The sequence below is a fragment of the Nerophis ophidion genome, linkage group LG13 (assembly GCF_033978795.1).
Source record: "Nerophis ophidion isolate RoL-2023_Sa linkage group LG13, RoL_Noph_v1.0, whole genome shotgun sequence".
NCBI classification, from domain to species: domain Eukaryota; kingdom Metazoa; phylum Chordata; class Actinopteri; order Syngnathiformes; family Syngnathidae; genus Nerophis; species Nerophis ophidion.
Window position 1 is genome coordinate 13940746 of NC_084623.1, and position 16067 is coordinate 13956812.

Consider the following 16067-nt stretch of genomic DNA (forward strand, 5'->3'; position numbering starts at 1 on the left):
TTGGAGAGGACCTCAGATGTGGGCAACCCACCCTCTCTAGGGGACCGAAAGCAATGGATGTCGAGCGGGTCAGACATGATACTGTGAAAGTTCAATCCATAAGTGGCTCCAACACAGCCGCGAGAGTTCAGTTCAAGCGGATCCAAGACAGCAGCGAGAGTCCCGTCCACAGGAAACCATCTCAAGCGGATCAGCAGCGTAGAGATGTCCCCAACCGATACAGGCGAGCGGTCCATCCTGGGTCCCGACGAGCGGTCCATCCTGGGTCTCGACTCTGGACAGCCAGTACTTCATCCATGGTCATCGGACCGGACCCCCTCCACAAGGGAGGGGGGGACATAGGAGAAAGAAAAGAAGCGGCAGATCAACTGGTCTAAAAAGGAGGTCTATTTAAAGGCTAGAGTATACAGATGAGTTTTAAGGTGAGACTTAAATGCTTCTACTGAGGTAGCATCTCGAACTGTTACCGGGAGGGCATTCCAGAGTACTGGAGCCCGAACGGAAAACGCTCTATAGCCTGCAGACTTTTTTTGGGCTGTAGGAATCACTAATAAGCCGGAGTCTTTTGAACGCAGATTTCAATATGTTGACATACACACCACACAGGAGGAAGGATTATCTGAATAGCACCCGCAGAACAGTTGCAGCATTGATAAATCCTATATCAATATTATATTTGCATCTTCTCCTCTCAGTATTGTCTGCGTTCTACTAATCAGCATGTATTCTGCATTTTCATGAAAAGAGACACGCTAAAACGATTGAGCTCTCTAATTTGCAAATTTATGAGACGCAATCCTGTGTGCCGGAGCTTAATGGATTAGCTTTTAGTGATAAATATACACGCAAACCTTCAGTAGATCAGGCTCTTACAGTATTACCACTTTCTAGGATGTAAAAAAAAAAATATTTGGGGATGTCCGGCGGGCCAGATTGAAAAGCTTAACGGGCCGCATGTGGCCCCCGGGCCTTAATTTGCCCAGTCTGGCCTATATATGGCACAGTATCATGATGCAACATAGATGTTATTGCATCACATCATGAAATAGTCAACACATGATTAAAAAATAAATACAAATAAATAAAAATCCCTTGTATTCTCTGATGCCTGATTTTCAGGTGGTGTTCAAAGGGTTTAATGATCCTACCTGTCCAGGACTTGATGTTCTGCACACAGCATGCAAGCCCCATGCCGCATGGCCCTCCCTTATATAATTACACATTGCCTGGCAAGTACCGCCAATCCAAGATCAAATGCGATTCATTAACATACTCAGAAAGCCAAGACTTCACTGCAGAGTGCTGGCGTAAAGAACACAAACTACATTGCGTTTTCATTCTACCGTGACCCCAAAAATGTTCCCTGAAATGAACGTTTCTCAAGTAGAAATAGTGTAATTGCCGACGATAAAATGACTGCGAGCTTCATGTTCGCACTTCACGCTGTTCAATCTAAAATGGTTGTCAAATGTCGGGCTCTTTTAGATGATGAGCTTTTTTGAAAATTGAATTGTATTGTGTGTGAATGTGAGTGTGAATGTTGTCTGTCTATCTGTGTTGGCCCTGTGATGAGGTGGCGACTTGTCCAGGGTGTACCCCGCCTTCCGCCCGATTGTAGCTGAGATAGGCGCCGGCGCCCTCCGTGACACCAAAAGGGAATAAGCGGTAGGAAAATGGATGGATGGATGGAATTGTATTATTGTCGATGTCTTACTGCCAAATGGGCCGAACTGGTAAAATCACGGCACTATAACTTAAAAATAAAGACAACTTCAGATTGTTTTCTTTGTTTAAAAATAGAACAAGCACATTCTGAAAATGTAACAATCATAATGTTGTTGTTTTTAGTACACTTACGTGTAGATGTTGAGGTTAATAGTACCCCATCATGCTCGTCCTCAGTAACATGGACAGCGGCGGTGACTTTTCCGCCTGCAAGCAACGCTGACTACACCTCCCCCTACATATACTAATACAGTAGAACCCTAATATGGAATTAAGTGCTGGACTGGATTAGGAAAACAAAAAAAAGTCAAACAATGTACTAATAGGATCCAGTTTGAATACTGTTCAAACTCAAAGTGTTTACAAAGGTCAAGGAAGCATAAAAGAGAGAAGCATAACGGCTTATAACGTTACCTCCCACTCTACTTAAAGATTATTTTAAAGCACCAGTAAAGGTAAGCTGTGATAGATTCATAAGGCACCATAAACTCTTTTAAATACGACAATGCCTGGACATTTAGTGCTTTGTAGGTTGTTGAGAAGGATTTTGGATTTCAATTCTAAAATTTACAGGCTGCCAGTGCAATGAAGAAACGAGATATCCTCCTCCGGTTCCGGACAGCACTCGTGCAGCAGCGCTTTCCACCAGCCGGAGGGTCTTGAATTGAAACACTTGCTTTTGCAAATGCGAGTGGAGAGTTAGGACAATGCAGCCTCGAGGTCACCATAGTTTATTGGTGTTTTAACATCAGCGAGCGGCATGACGTTTCAACTTCTTTTTATACAGTATGGCTCCGTTCCTGGGTGGATCTCGCATAAGGGGAAGGGGGGGGGGGGGGGGGGGGGGTTATCATTTCGCAATTCAGTCTACTGAAAATGATGGAAAGCGCCACTCTACATAGCATCTGACTCTGTGGTCAAAGTTGGAATTGCCACATTTTTTTTTTCTTAAGATCTTCAACTGTCTACTGCTGTCTGGTGGCTAAAGTGGATGGCCGCAATTTGTCACGTTTCATGTGTTAGGTAAACCGTGACGAATGGGGCCATATGGAACCTGCTCAGTGTGTAGGCCGAGTCATACCAAAGACTATAAAAATGGGACCCGTTACCTCCCTGCTTGGCACTTAGCATTAAGGGTTGGAATCGGGGGTTAAATCAGCAAAATGATTCCCGAGCGCGTCCACCGCTGCTGCTCACTGCTCCCCTCACCTCCCAGGGGATGGAACAAGGGGATGGGTCAAAGGCATAAAGTAATTTCATCACACCGAGTGTTTGTGACTATCAGTGGTACTTTAACTTTTTAACTTTAATATGAATCCCTTACTATAATTCGATTTAGGGGTCGAAAGGTTCACAAAATACACAATTCGGCTCTCGTCAGGGTTTTGTGACATGGTTTTCGGTCCGGTTCGGGGTACATTGTTCTTTTTAACGTGTATCTTAATAAACCATCATTACTAATGCAGCTGAAATAGGCTCCAGCACACCCCGCGGCCCCGATAGGGACAAGCGGTAGGAAATGGATGGATGGATGGATGGATACTATTTACATTTAACATAAAACAAAAAAAAAACTAATTAAAAAATAGAATAAAACAATAAAAGACAAATCCATAAAATAAAATAAAACAATAAAAGGACGATAAGGACAATAAGACTCACGCCGATTTAAAAACCAGAGAATAAAAGTGGGTTTTAAAACAAGACTTAACACATTCAACAGTGGGGTCATTTTACAAGCTCTGAAGATAAGTCCCTGCTGGACTGAAGGCAAAAGTCAAACGATTTAAATCCGAGCCAATAGTTAGCAATAATTTCATTGAAATTGTTACACTGCCATCCTGTTTCTGTATTGTTATATCATAACTGTGATCAAAATGTAATGGTTCAATGTTCCTAAGGGTTTTAAGTATCAGCATTGGTATGACCGATGTATGACAATGTAACTACTTGGTATTGGCTCGATACCAAATTTGTAGTATCGACCCCAAAACTAGGGGTGTAACGGTACGTGTATTTGTATTGAACCGTTTCGGTACGGGGGTTTCGGTTTGACAGGCTACCAGCGACCGGGCTAGGACAAAATGCAAAAGCCAGAGCTGGAAGACCCTCCTGTTTGTTAACATCTCCCCTTTGGGAACACTTCGGCATTGCAGTGCGATAAAACAATAAAGGACGGAGGTTTGCCGACATTGTTCAGCAGTAGTAGGGTATGCTTCTGCAAACACGTCAAACATGTTTGCAGAAGCTGCACAACCCCCAAGTCAAGCTCGCTTTAAGGAAGAGAAAGAGGAGCGTGGTGCAAACACCGCATTCAAGCAGCCTCTCCTCGGCCAGCCAGGCAGGGCTAAAGCAATAACAAATGTTTTTATAGCAGCACATTTAAGACCATCCATCCATCCATTTTCTACCGCTTGTCCCGTTCGGGGTTGCAGGGGGTTGCTGTATTGTGTTAAAAACGAGATTTTGAACCACCTCTATGGTGGAAGAACAATAAGCCCATATATCCTCTTACTGCCAAGTTAGCCAGGCTGGGGGGGAAAGAAAAGTTAATCTGAGGCTGAGTTGCTTTGAAACTGTTTAATGTTGCACGTTTTATATGTAGAAGAAACATTTTGCCATTTTATTTCTTCTGAGCAACAACTGGAGGCAGTTTAATGTTGATGAACGTGGACCCCGACTTAAACAAGTTGCAAAACTTTTTGGGGTGTTATTATTTAGTGGTCAATTGTACGGACTATGTACTGTACTGTGAAATCTACTAATAAAAGTCTCAATCAATCAATCAAAAAAAGCACTTTATATGTAGAAAAGTTTTGTTAAGAAACCATTCTGACCCTTATCCTATTTAGTTTTAATTTTAGATATGTTGACCACATTAACCCTGGCAATGGACCCTGTGTGTATATGTATGTTATGCCATTGTTTACAAATTTGGTAAATAAATAACCCAAAAATGTATATTTGGTTGTTTTCTTACTGTACGGAAAATGAACCGAACCGTGACCTCTAAACTGAGGTACGTATCGAACCGAAATTTTTGTGTACCGTTACACCCCTACCCAATACTAATGTAAAGTGTTCAGTACATTTTAATAGCTTTAACATAAAATACCCAGCTATTAAAAGCAAATTAGTCAGAAGATTATCATTAGTTTTTACAAAACGGAAAATACGTAATATTTTACCGCATACGTCAGCAGCCAAAGTAGGACTCTCAATAACCATTTTTGAAATGGTTCTATTATCATTTACATAACAAATACTATGCATATTCATCGCAAGAGACTTCAATATATATATTTCGATATAGATTTTAGGCCAGACCTGGGCAAATTAAAGCATTCCCAAATATATTCTTCAGATCTTTAAGATCAGAACTGTAGCTGCCATTATGATGTGCAGTGATGTTTTCAAATGACCCTAAGTCTTGAGCTATACAAAGTATTTCAATTCTTGGAATCTGCGCTTTTGCATGATATACTAGTTACTATGGTAATCTAATTAGTTACTATGGTAATCTAAGTGACAGCAGCAGAGACCAGGCAGTGTGGGTGGGGAGCATTTCTATAGTGTCAGCCTGAAATAAGGGTGTCAGGTACAGACGCGGAAGGAGAGTTTTACAAAAAACTTCTAAAGCTTAGTGTTATATCAGATATTTCAGATTGTAGGTGAGTTTATTTTTTACCCTTGGCGTTCATATTTCGCTGTTAGTTGCATTTTTGTTTATTGTAAAATATGTGGATCGAGAGGGGGTGTGACGTTCATATGTTGTCAATATTCAGGGTTTTATCGTTCATAGTTAAAATTCTAAATCCCACATGCCTTATTTTCATATACATTCAGGGTGTGTCATTCAGTAAAAAAATGGTTTTAATTCCATTCAGTTATTTTAAGGCGGTCAGTCTAAACGTTTTTTAGCATTCAGACATTATTGTGAGGATTTGTATTAGTGTTCCCAAAAATATATATACCGGCCCCCAGTGTCACACCTATGGATCATATTTTGTTTTGTCATGTTATGTTTTGATTTTGGACATTCAGTCACGTTTTGCACTCCCTGGTTTTGTTTGTTTCCATGCCAACCTTTTAGTTTCCACCTGGTCCCCTTAAGTCGCGCCCCGATCCTCAGCCTCTCACACCTGTTTTCTATTACCACAGCCAGCACTTAAGTCATTTGCTTTCTGTTCATCATTCTGGGAACTTTGCTATGTGCATTCTGCTTCATGCCTTCACGATTACCTGCTACGCACCCTGCTAACCATGCCCCCTTGTTTCAGTCACAGTAAGTGTTTTTTTGTTTTAGTTGTTCATAGTTCTGCCACAGTGCAAGTTTAAGTTTATAGTTTATCGTCTTTCATGCCATCGAGCAGGTGTTTTGTTTTCCTGTTTGTATTTTTGTAGCCAAGTTTTGTACCTCTTTGTGAGCGCCCTTAGTTCGATTATTTTTGTATTTAGTATTCAAATAAACCATGTACTTACCCTCTCGTTTGGCTCGTCCCGTATCCTCTCTGCATCGAAGGAGTAAACCAAATCCAAGTCCAAGCCTGACACCCAGATGCAGGTTTTTGTCTAAATTTGGCCCCCCGAAGCAAAATAATTGCCCAAGCCTGTTTTAGGCTATATCACCCATCCCTACAATGCATATGTATATTATGCAAAAAAAAATATGTACCCACCTATTGATAGATTTGGTAAACAGGGTGTATGGTATGGCAACATAATTCAAGCCAAGACCAAACTATCAAGACTTGGACTATGGTGTGGTTTGTTTTCCCGTGGTGCAAATCCACTGGACCGGACATGGCGCGAAAGAACTGGCATTTTTTAATTAATCACTCAAAAAGTACCAAAAAACAAAGGTATGAAAAAAAAATGCTATGAAAACAAAACTATTACTACAACGTAAACTATGGACATAAAACAAAACATGCAAACTATGGCATGAATAACGAAAGCTTACTTGGAACGAGAAAGGAACATGGATCATCGGTATGGATAACAAGGGTGTGTAGAGGTTGATGTCGCCAGGCTGACTGCCTGGCAACTGCAGGCTTAAATAGTGCTATGGTGATTAACAGGTGCCTGAGTCCAAGTGAATCAGGTGCGTGACATGACAGGTGAAAACTAATGAGTTTTCATGGTGACAAAAATAAACAAGAGTGCACAATGAGTCCAAAACCAAACAGAACGTGACCACAAAACATGACACAAACATACTCTACCAGAGGTAACTCTCTGTCCTATAATGCATATTCACATGAGCACATATAAGTTACAGCCATCTGTAAAAAACAGGAAACATCCGCCCTCTGAAAAAGGAGTAAGTTTGTGCGACTATCTTCCAGCAGAATGCAGAAAAACACCCAAGGATACAAAAACCAGTTTCTTCTGAAATACGAGCCCCTTTAGTGCAGCTAATTGCTGCATGAACTTTTGCATGGGCGAGTCTGTCAATGATCACAACATAAAAACGGAAATATAATCTTCCGATGCTGTAATTCTCCACGCTCTCCAAAAAAAGATAATGTGCTGGTAGCAACAGTAAGTGAGCAGGAACGAGATATCTTGCAACAATTGTGAACTGATCCCACCCCAGCTGTGTTAAAGTCAGTTATCTTTAATTATAAATCAATTATTTATACAACTATAATTATCAGGTTGTTTATTGTCTTGTATAATGTTAATTATTATTATATATTATCATATATATATATATATATATATATATATATGTATAAATATATATACAAAAAACTATATATATATATATATATATGTATATATTATATCATATATTAGCATATATCATCTATTCTCAAAATAATATATTGTATATTGGTGATATATATATATATATATATATATTTATATATATATGTTTTATATATATATATAAATATAAATATATATTATATATATATATATATATAAAAAAAAAAAAATTATATATATATATACATACATATATATACATATATATGCATATAGATCTATATCTATATCTATATCTATATATATATATATATATATATATATATATATATATATATATATATATACATATATATATATATATATATAAATAATTGCCCAGGCCTATAATTGCATGACACTTTTTGGCTATTGTGCGCGTTATCTGTCCTTCAAAAGCTAAAAAAAAAAGCATCAGCAATGCCGTTGCATCCTGTCCTCGTTTGGTCACACCCACCACCTGTCACGCGGTTCACACCCTGGACCGTGGCAGCCACGTCAACAAAGGGGCCGGGTGGTCGGAAACGACAACATGATCTATGGTCCTACTTTCGATACAATCCATCATCAGAAAAAAAACAAAAAACAGAATGTATTGTAGAGGGAGACGGCGGTAATCGCAGACCCCGAAACACCGGTGAAAGAAATACTGTAGCAAAAGCAAGAATGTTTTTGTTCATGGCTTTTTTTTTAAATATTGATTCCACTGCTACCACTTTACGAGTGTGATGCATAATCCTTAGTAGATCAGAAAGTATTTGCTGTGGAGTGGAGACCCTTTTTCGTCTAAAACTTTTCCTTTTACTCTTGTAATTATTAGTGAAAATAGCCAATTTACGAGGGTACAATGTTTTTGTCACACTCTAGTATGAAATGGTAGAGCATTAAATCATGGAAACAGACCATAGGTCGCACCGGATTATAAGGTGCAGTGCTGTTGAGCGGGTCTATTCAGGTCTATTTTCATTCGATAACAGTCTGGATGGTTCGCTTCCCCTTTGGTCCGGATGACAAGATGTCAAATATTTCCAAAAACAATTTGAAATGTGGACTCGTCAGACCACAAAACACTTTTCCATTTTGCATCAGTCCATCTTAGATGATCTCGAGCCCAGAGAAGCCGGCGGCGTTTCTGGATGTTGTTGATAAATGGCTTTCGCTTTGCATAGTAGAGCTTTAACTTGCACTTACAGATGTAGCGACAAGCTGTATTTAGTGACAGTGGTTTTCTGAAGTGTTCCTGAGCCCATGTGGTGATATCCTTTAGAGATTGGTGTTGTTTTTTGATAAAAGTGCCGTCTGAGGGATCGAAGCTCACGATCATACAGTGTTGGTTTCCGGCCATGCCGCTTACGTGGAGTGATTTATCCAAGTTCTCTGAACCTTTTGATGATATTATGGACCGTAGATGTTGAAATCCCTAAATTTCTTGCAATTGCACTTTGAGAAACGTTGTTCTTAAACTGTTTGACTATTTGCTCACACAGTTGTGGACAAAGGGGTGTACCTCGCACCATCCTTTCTTCTGAATGACTGAGCATTTTTTTGGGAAGCTGTTTTTATACCCAATCATGGCACCCACCTGTTCTCAATTACCCTGCACACCTGTGGGATTTTCCAAATAAGTTTTTGATGAGCATTCCTCAACGTTTTTCAGTTTTTATTGCCACCTTTCCCAACTTCTTTGTCACTTGTTGCTGGCATCAAATTCTAAAGTTAATGATTATTTGCAAAAAAAAAAATGTTTATCAGTTTGAACATCAAGTGAAGTGAATTATATTTATATAGCGCTTTTCTCTAGTGACTCAAAGCGCTTTACATAGTGAAACCCAATATCTACTGTAAGTTACATTTAAACCAGTGTGGGTGGCACTGGGAGCAGGTGGGTAAAGTGTCTTGTCCAAGGACACAACGGCAGTGACTAGAATGGCAGAAGCGGGAATTGAACCTGCAACCCTCAAGTTGCTGGCACGGCCGCTCTACCAACCGAGCTATGCCGCCCCAACATCAAATATGTTGTCTTTGTAGCATATTCAACTGAATATGGGTTGAAAAGGATTTGCAAATCATTGTATTCCGTTTAACTTTACACATTCAACACAATTTCCCAACTCATATGGAAACGGGGTTTGTACTTTTTCTGTTTACACACTGTGTCTGCTTATAAGTACTCTGTGATTGTGCGCTGCTGAACATGCTCGTCTGCTCGTAAACCAGCAATGTCACGACGTGACGACGACGGGAGGGCTGGGGGTTGTTGGACCGGTACTTGGGGTTGTTGGATCGGTACTTTTAGCTTGGTTGGTAGAGCGGCCATGCCAGCAACTTGAGGGTTCCAGGCTTGATCCCCCGTCCGCCATCCTAGTCACTGTGAAGTGAATTATATTTATATAGCGCTTTTTCTCTAGTGACTCAAAGCGCTTTACATAGTGACACCCAATATCTAAGTTACATTCAAACCAGTGTGGGTGGCACTTGGAGCAGGTGGGTAAAGTGTCTTGCCCAAGGACACAACGGCAGTGACTAGGATGGCAGACGCGGGAATCGAACCTGCAACCCTCAAGTTGCTGGTACGGCCACTCTACCAACAGAGCTAAACCACTGGTCTTGCCGTTGTGTCCTTGGGCAAGACACTTTACCCACCTGCTCCCAGTGCCACCCACACTGGTTTTAAATGTAACTCAGATATTGGGTTTTACTATGTTTTACTACTTTTCAGAGGCGGTATAGTACCGAATACTATACTAATACCGGCAAACCGTACAACCTTAGTACCAATGGGTAAGAAACGTTGGTTTTGCATAATTAGAACCTTTCACGGAAGGGGGTTGGCTTGAAAGAATGTCCGTCCACAAAGGGGGGGGGGGGGGGGGGGGGGGGGGCATGTCAGATGATAACAAAAGTCTGACCCACTAATACTCACACATGCCTCATCATGTTTCAAAGTCTTTTAGGAAGGGGCTCGTGGCCGCCCAGCGTCTAAGGCCGGGACCTTCACAGGAGAATCCTGTCGTTCCAGAAGGACGTTACAGTAGACTGAATAATTAAAGAAAACAAGCCGACAGACATCAAATATTAAAAGGGAAATGTTTATATGCTAACGATTTAGACGGCACGCAAAGCACTTACTTGTCTAGAAAAGAGAGCTTGTCAGCCAAATGCATCTTCCTCCCCGACCTACCTGGAATTTCGCGAGCCCCGTTTCCAGCCCCGTGCTAATGAATAATTGAGTCAGGTAAATTAATCATGAAGGCGGAACAATCACAATGGCGAGGCATCTTTTTTCTTGACCTCGCCGCTTCATTGCACGTTTTCCTAATAACGTTGCAACAAGTTTTTCATATTATTGCTGTCCGAAGTCTACACTGTGACGAGCCTAAACTGGTGTCGTAATGTCCTCCCTCGGTCTTATTCAGCGTACGTTAACATTTTAGACACAAACAACCATGCTAAATATTGCAAATTATCGTTTTAGATCAGGGGTGTCAAACTCAAACACAGAGTGGGCCGAAATTTATGTCCCGGCAAGAAATCTGCGTTCAAAAGACTCCGGCTTATTAGTGATTCCTAAAGCCCAAAAAAGTCTGCGGGCTGTAGAGCCTTTTCTGTTCGGGCTCCAGTACTCTGGAATGCCCTCCCGGTAACAGTTCGAGATGCTACCTCAGTAGAAGCATTTAAGTCTCACCTTAAAACTCATTTGTATACTCTAGCCTTTAAATAGACCTCCTTTTTAGACCAGTTGATCTGCCGCTTCTTTTCTTTTTCTCCTCTGTCCGCCCCTCCCTTGTGGGGGGGGTCCGGTCCGATGACCATGGATGAAGTACTGGCTGTCCAGAGTCGGGACCCAGGATGGACCGCTCGCCTGTGTATCGGTTGGGGACATCTCTACGATGCTGATCCGACTCCGCTTGGGATGGTTTCCTGTGGACGGGACTCTCGCTGCTGTCTTGGATCCGCTTTGAACTGAACTCTCGCGGCTGTGTTGGAGCCACTATGGATTGAACTTTCACAGTATCATGTTAGACCCGATCGACATCCATTGCTTTCGGTCCCCTAGTCATCATTGTCACTGGCGTCCCACTGGGTGTGAATTCTCCCTGCCCAATGGGTGTGAGTTTTCCTTGCCCTTATGTGGGTTCTTCCGAGGATGCCGTAGTCGTAGTGGTTTGTACAGTCCTTGAGACATTTGTGATTTAGGGCTATGTAAATAAACATTGATTGATTGATTGATTGATTGATTGATTGATTGATTGATTGATTGATTGAAAGCCGCGGGCCAAGGTTGAACGAATGAACCTTTTAATAGGGACCCAAACAAGTTTTGTATTGAATATTGAACAAGCAAGGCTTATATAACTTTATAGTGATATGCAAATTCGAGTTTCAAGTTATAATAATAACTAAAAAATATCAATAGCATATCAAACAAAATTTAAATAAAAAATGAATTGTAACGCAGGACAAAGCGTGACGGTAGGAACATATGATTTATTTAAAAATAAATCAGACCTTAAAGGGGAACATTATCACCAGACCTATGTAAGCGTCAATATATACCTTGATGTTGCAGAAAAAAGACCATATATTTTTTCAACCGATTTTCGATCTCTAAATGGGTGAATTTTGGCGAATTAAACGCCCTTCTATTTATCGATCTCGGAGCGATGACGTTAGAATGTGATGTCACATAGGTAATAAAGCCGCCATTTTCTCAAACACATTACAAACACCGGGTCTCAGCTCTGTTATTTTCAGTTTTTTCGACTGTTTTCCGTACCTTGGAGACATCATGCCTCGTCGGTGTGTTGTCGGAGGGTGTAACAACACTAACAGGGAGGGATTCAAGTTGTACCACTGGCCAAAAGATGCGAAAGTGGCAAGAAATTGGACGAAGTTTGTTCAAAATACGACGGTGTGGGGAAAGCCGACGAAATGGTCAGTCGTTTGTTCTGCAGACTTTGCCGACGAAAACTATGCTACTACAGAGATGGCAAGATTGTGTGGATATCCTGCGACATTCAAAGCAGATGCATTTCCAATTTTGTTTTCGCTATCTGCCTCTATACTCCAACCATGTGTTTCAATACATGCGTAATCTGTTGAATCGCTTAAGCCGCTGAAATCCGAGTCTGAATCCAAGCTAATGTCGCTATATCTTGCTGTGCTATCCATTTGTTTGTATTGGCATCACTGGATGACGTTACAGGAAAATGGACGGTGGCTTCATAGATAGCGAAAATCAGGAACTTTAAAGCCTTTTTTCGGGATATTCCGGGATGGGTAAAATTTTGAAAAAAACTTCGAAAAATAAAATAAGCCACTGGGAACTGCTTTTTATTGGTTTTAACCCTTCTGAAATTATGATAATGTTCCCCTTTAATAAAGAAAAACGTGCTCAAAGCACAGAAGGCAAAAAACAAAGGAGTTAGCGTGGGAGCTAGCAAGTAAAAGAGCCTAGCGAGGAAAAACTAGCAGGTACAGAGCCGGGAACAGAAGTCGTCATCTGTTGCGAATTGCAAATCAAGAAGCCAGACTGACTGACTGGAGAAGGGAGGCTTAAATAATGTCAGTGATTACAAAACAGGTGCGCGTCTGGAACAAGCGGCAGGTGAAAATAATTACTAACTATGGTAACCAACTCAGAGGTGCACAAACAGGAATCGAAGGAGTCCAAAACTAACAGAAAACAAAAATGACTCAAAAATCCAACCAGAAAATGATCCGTGAAGCGGATCACAACATGAGGTAAATATCAAAATAAACTTTTTCCACAGGCTAATAATACATTTGATAATAAAATAACAATTATGAATGAATCAAACATTCAAGCCTGGAATTAGCAAGAGAAAGTGCATGAATAAAACGTTAAGCATTGCTCAGTTTGCTACACTGATTTGCTTTAACACTGAATATGGAACAAGCAACGCTTATACAACTTAATAGTGCAAAATGTGAAGTGAATTATATTTATATAGCGCTTTTCTCTAGTGACTCAAAGCGCTTTACATAGTGAAACCCAATAACTAAGTTACATTTAAACCAGTGTTGCTTGCACTGGGAGCAGGTGGGTAAAGTGTCTTGCCCAAGGACACAACAGCAGTGACTAGGATGGCGGAAGCGGGAATCGAACCTGCAACCCTCAAGTTGGTCGCAGCCATTCTACCAACCGAGCTATACCAACTTTCAAAAAACAATACGAAAAAACATCCATCCATCCATGTATTTTTTACCACTTGTCCTGGAGCCTCTCTCAGCTGCATTCAGGCGGAAGGCGGAGTATACCCTGGACAAGTCACCACCTCATCGCAGCGAAAAAACATCAATGGTATATTAAATAACATTTTAATAAAAAAATGAATTAATCTTTTCTATTTGCAGCCTTCTGTGGTAAATATCAACATTAACTTTTTGCACAGGCTAATAAATTAGAAAATAAAATAACAATGAATAAATCAACCATTCAGCCCTTTTTACTGCTCAGTTTGCGACAAACTGATCTAATCTGATGTGCCCTGGCCAGAGAGGATGCTAGTTCATTAATATCGGGGTGGGCGGGGTTTGGTGGCAGCGGCGGTGTATAAGGTAGCGTCCCGGAAGAGTTAGTGCTGCAGAAGTTCTGTGTATTTGTTCTGTTGCGTTTATGTTGTGTTACGGTGCGGAAGTTCTCCTGAAATGTGTTTGTCATTCTTGTTTGGTGTGGGTTCACAATGTGGCGCATATTTTTAACAGTGTTAAAGTTGTTTGTACGGCCATCCTCAGTGTGACCTGTATGGCTGTTGACCAAGTATGCCTTGCATTCACTTAAGTGTGTGTAGAAGCTGCATATATTATGTGACTGGGAGGAAAAGCGGACGTGACGAAAGGTTGTAGAGGACATTAAAGGCAGTACCTCTACAGCACGCCCCCAATATTGTTGTCCGGGTGGAAATCGGGAGAAATTCGGGAGAATGTTTGCCCCGGGAGATTTTCGAGAGGGGAACTGAATTTTGGAAGTCTCCTTTGAAAATTGGGGGGATTGGCAAGTATGAGTATCAGCAGTGAATGCAGTGTTACAGCTGTTAATTTGATATTGCCCAAAGGGCCAAATGAATTTACACGTCGGGCCAAAATTGAGATCCATCTGGATTCATGAACTTAATTCTAAACATTTCTTCACAAAAAAGAAATATTTAACATCAATATTTATGGAACATGTCCACAAATAATCTAGCTGTCAACACTGAATATTGCATCGTTGCATTTCTTTTCATAGTTTATGAACTTACATTCATATTTTGTTGAAGTATTATTCAATAAATATATTTATAAAGTATTTTTGAATTGTAGCTATTTTTAGAATATTTAAAAATAAATCTCACGTACCCCTTGTCATACCTTCAAGTACCCCCAGGGGTACGCGTACCCCCATTTGAGAACCACTGTTTTAGATGATAGATGATGATTGATTAATATATACATGTGAGTATTTAATTGGTCTTTCGCTTTAGAATGATGCTGATTGCAATGATGTCCAGAACCGTATTTTCCAGACTATAAAGTGTGCCTTATAACCCGGTGTGCCTGATGTAAGGAACAGGTTTGGTTGAGCTGACCCAACTCGAAGCAATTTTATTTGGTACATTGTGTAGTGATAAGTGTGACCAGTAGATGGCAGTCAAACATAAGATATAAGTGTAGGATGAACATACAAGTATTATTATGGTGTATGTATAAGGTAAGACTTTATCTGGCGTTTTGTTTCGCAATATTTTGCAAAAGCAACTTTTCTTACCTTCTGGTACTTACTGATCTGTATTTGGGATCTGCATGAATCCTGAAAAATTGCGCACATCCGCCTTTGTAATCTGTGAGGTCTATAGGCTTCTTTTTCTCTATCTTCTTGTTATGGGTCATTCATCCTCCGCTGTTGCCATTTCTATTATAAAGTAGTGTAGAAATCTTACTTGCATCCGTCAGTAAACCCGCCATGAAAGCGCTAAAACATACCGGTATAATGAGTTTACACTATTCACCCAAGGAACTATAGTTATTAGATTTATAGTCGGACGGTTTTTCATGCTAAACATTTCCAATGTTGTTGTTTCCGGATGAGGAGATGCTGCTCCGTTATTGAATTAAGTAAAGTCTGAATGTCAGTTAAAACAGTCAGCTCCATCTCTTGACACTTCTTCCACACTCGTCCTTGCACTCTACACCGCTACAAAAAAGAAGACACTGCCGAAGGTGAGCCACGTAGATAAAATCACCCACAAAACGGCGCATCCGGAAGCGACTGTCAGAAAGCAGCTTGAAGATGATCTGTAAAACATAATCCATGCAACATTTTGTCAAAGAACCACCATTCCATGTTATGTAGACCACAAGGAGGTGTTTTCCATTTAGAAAACAATAATAATAATATGACTCCTTAAATGCGCCTTATAATCCGGTGCACCTTATATATGAAAAAAGATAAAAAATAGACAATTCATCAGCAGTGCGCCTTATAATATGGTGCGCCCCATGGTCCGCAAAAAATGGTACCAGTGCAAGGTTTTGGTGCTATTGTGAGCTGAGAAAACAGCTTTTTCACTATGCGACCTATCGTT

The 16067-nt window shown here is 40.5% G+C and overlaps 1 protein-coding gene across 1 annotated transcript in view; it reads right to left on the minus strand.

Moving 5' to 3' along the window:
* Nucleotides 1-16067, minus strand: part of tmeff2a (transmembrane protein with EGF-like and two follistatin-like domains 2a) — a 392560-nt gene that overhangs the window by 349151 nt on the left and 27342 nt on the right. The window lies entirely within an intron of this gene.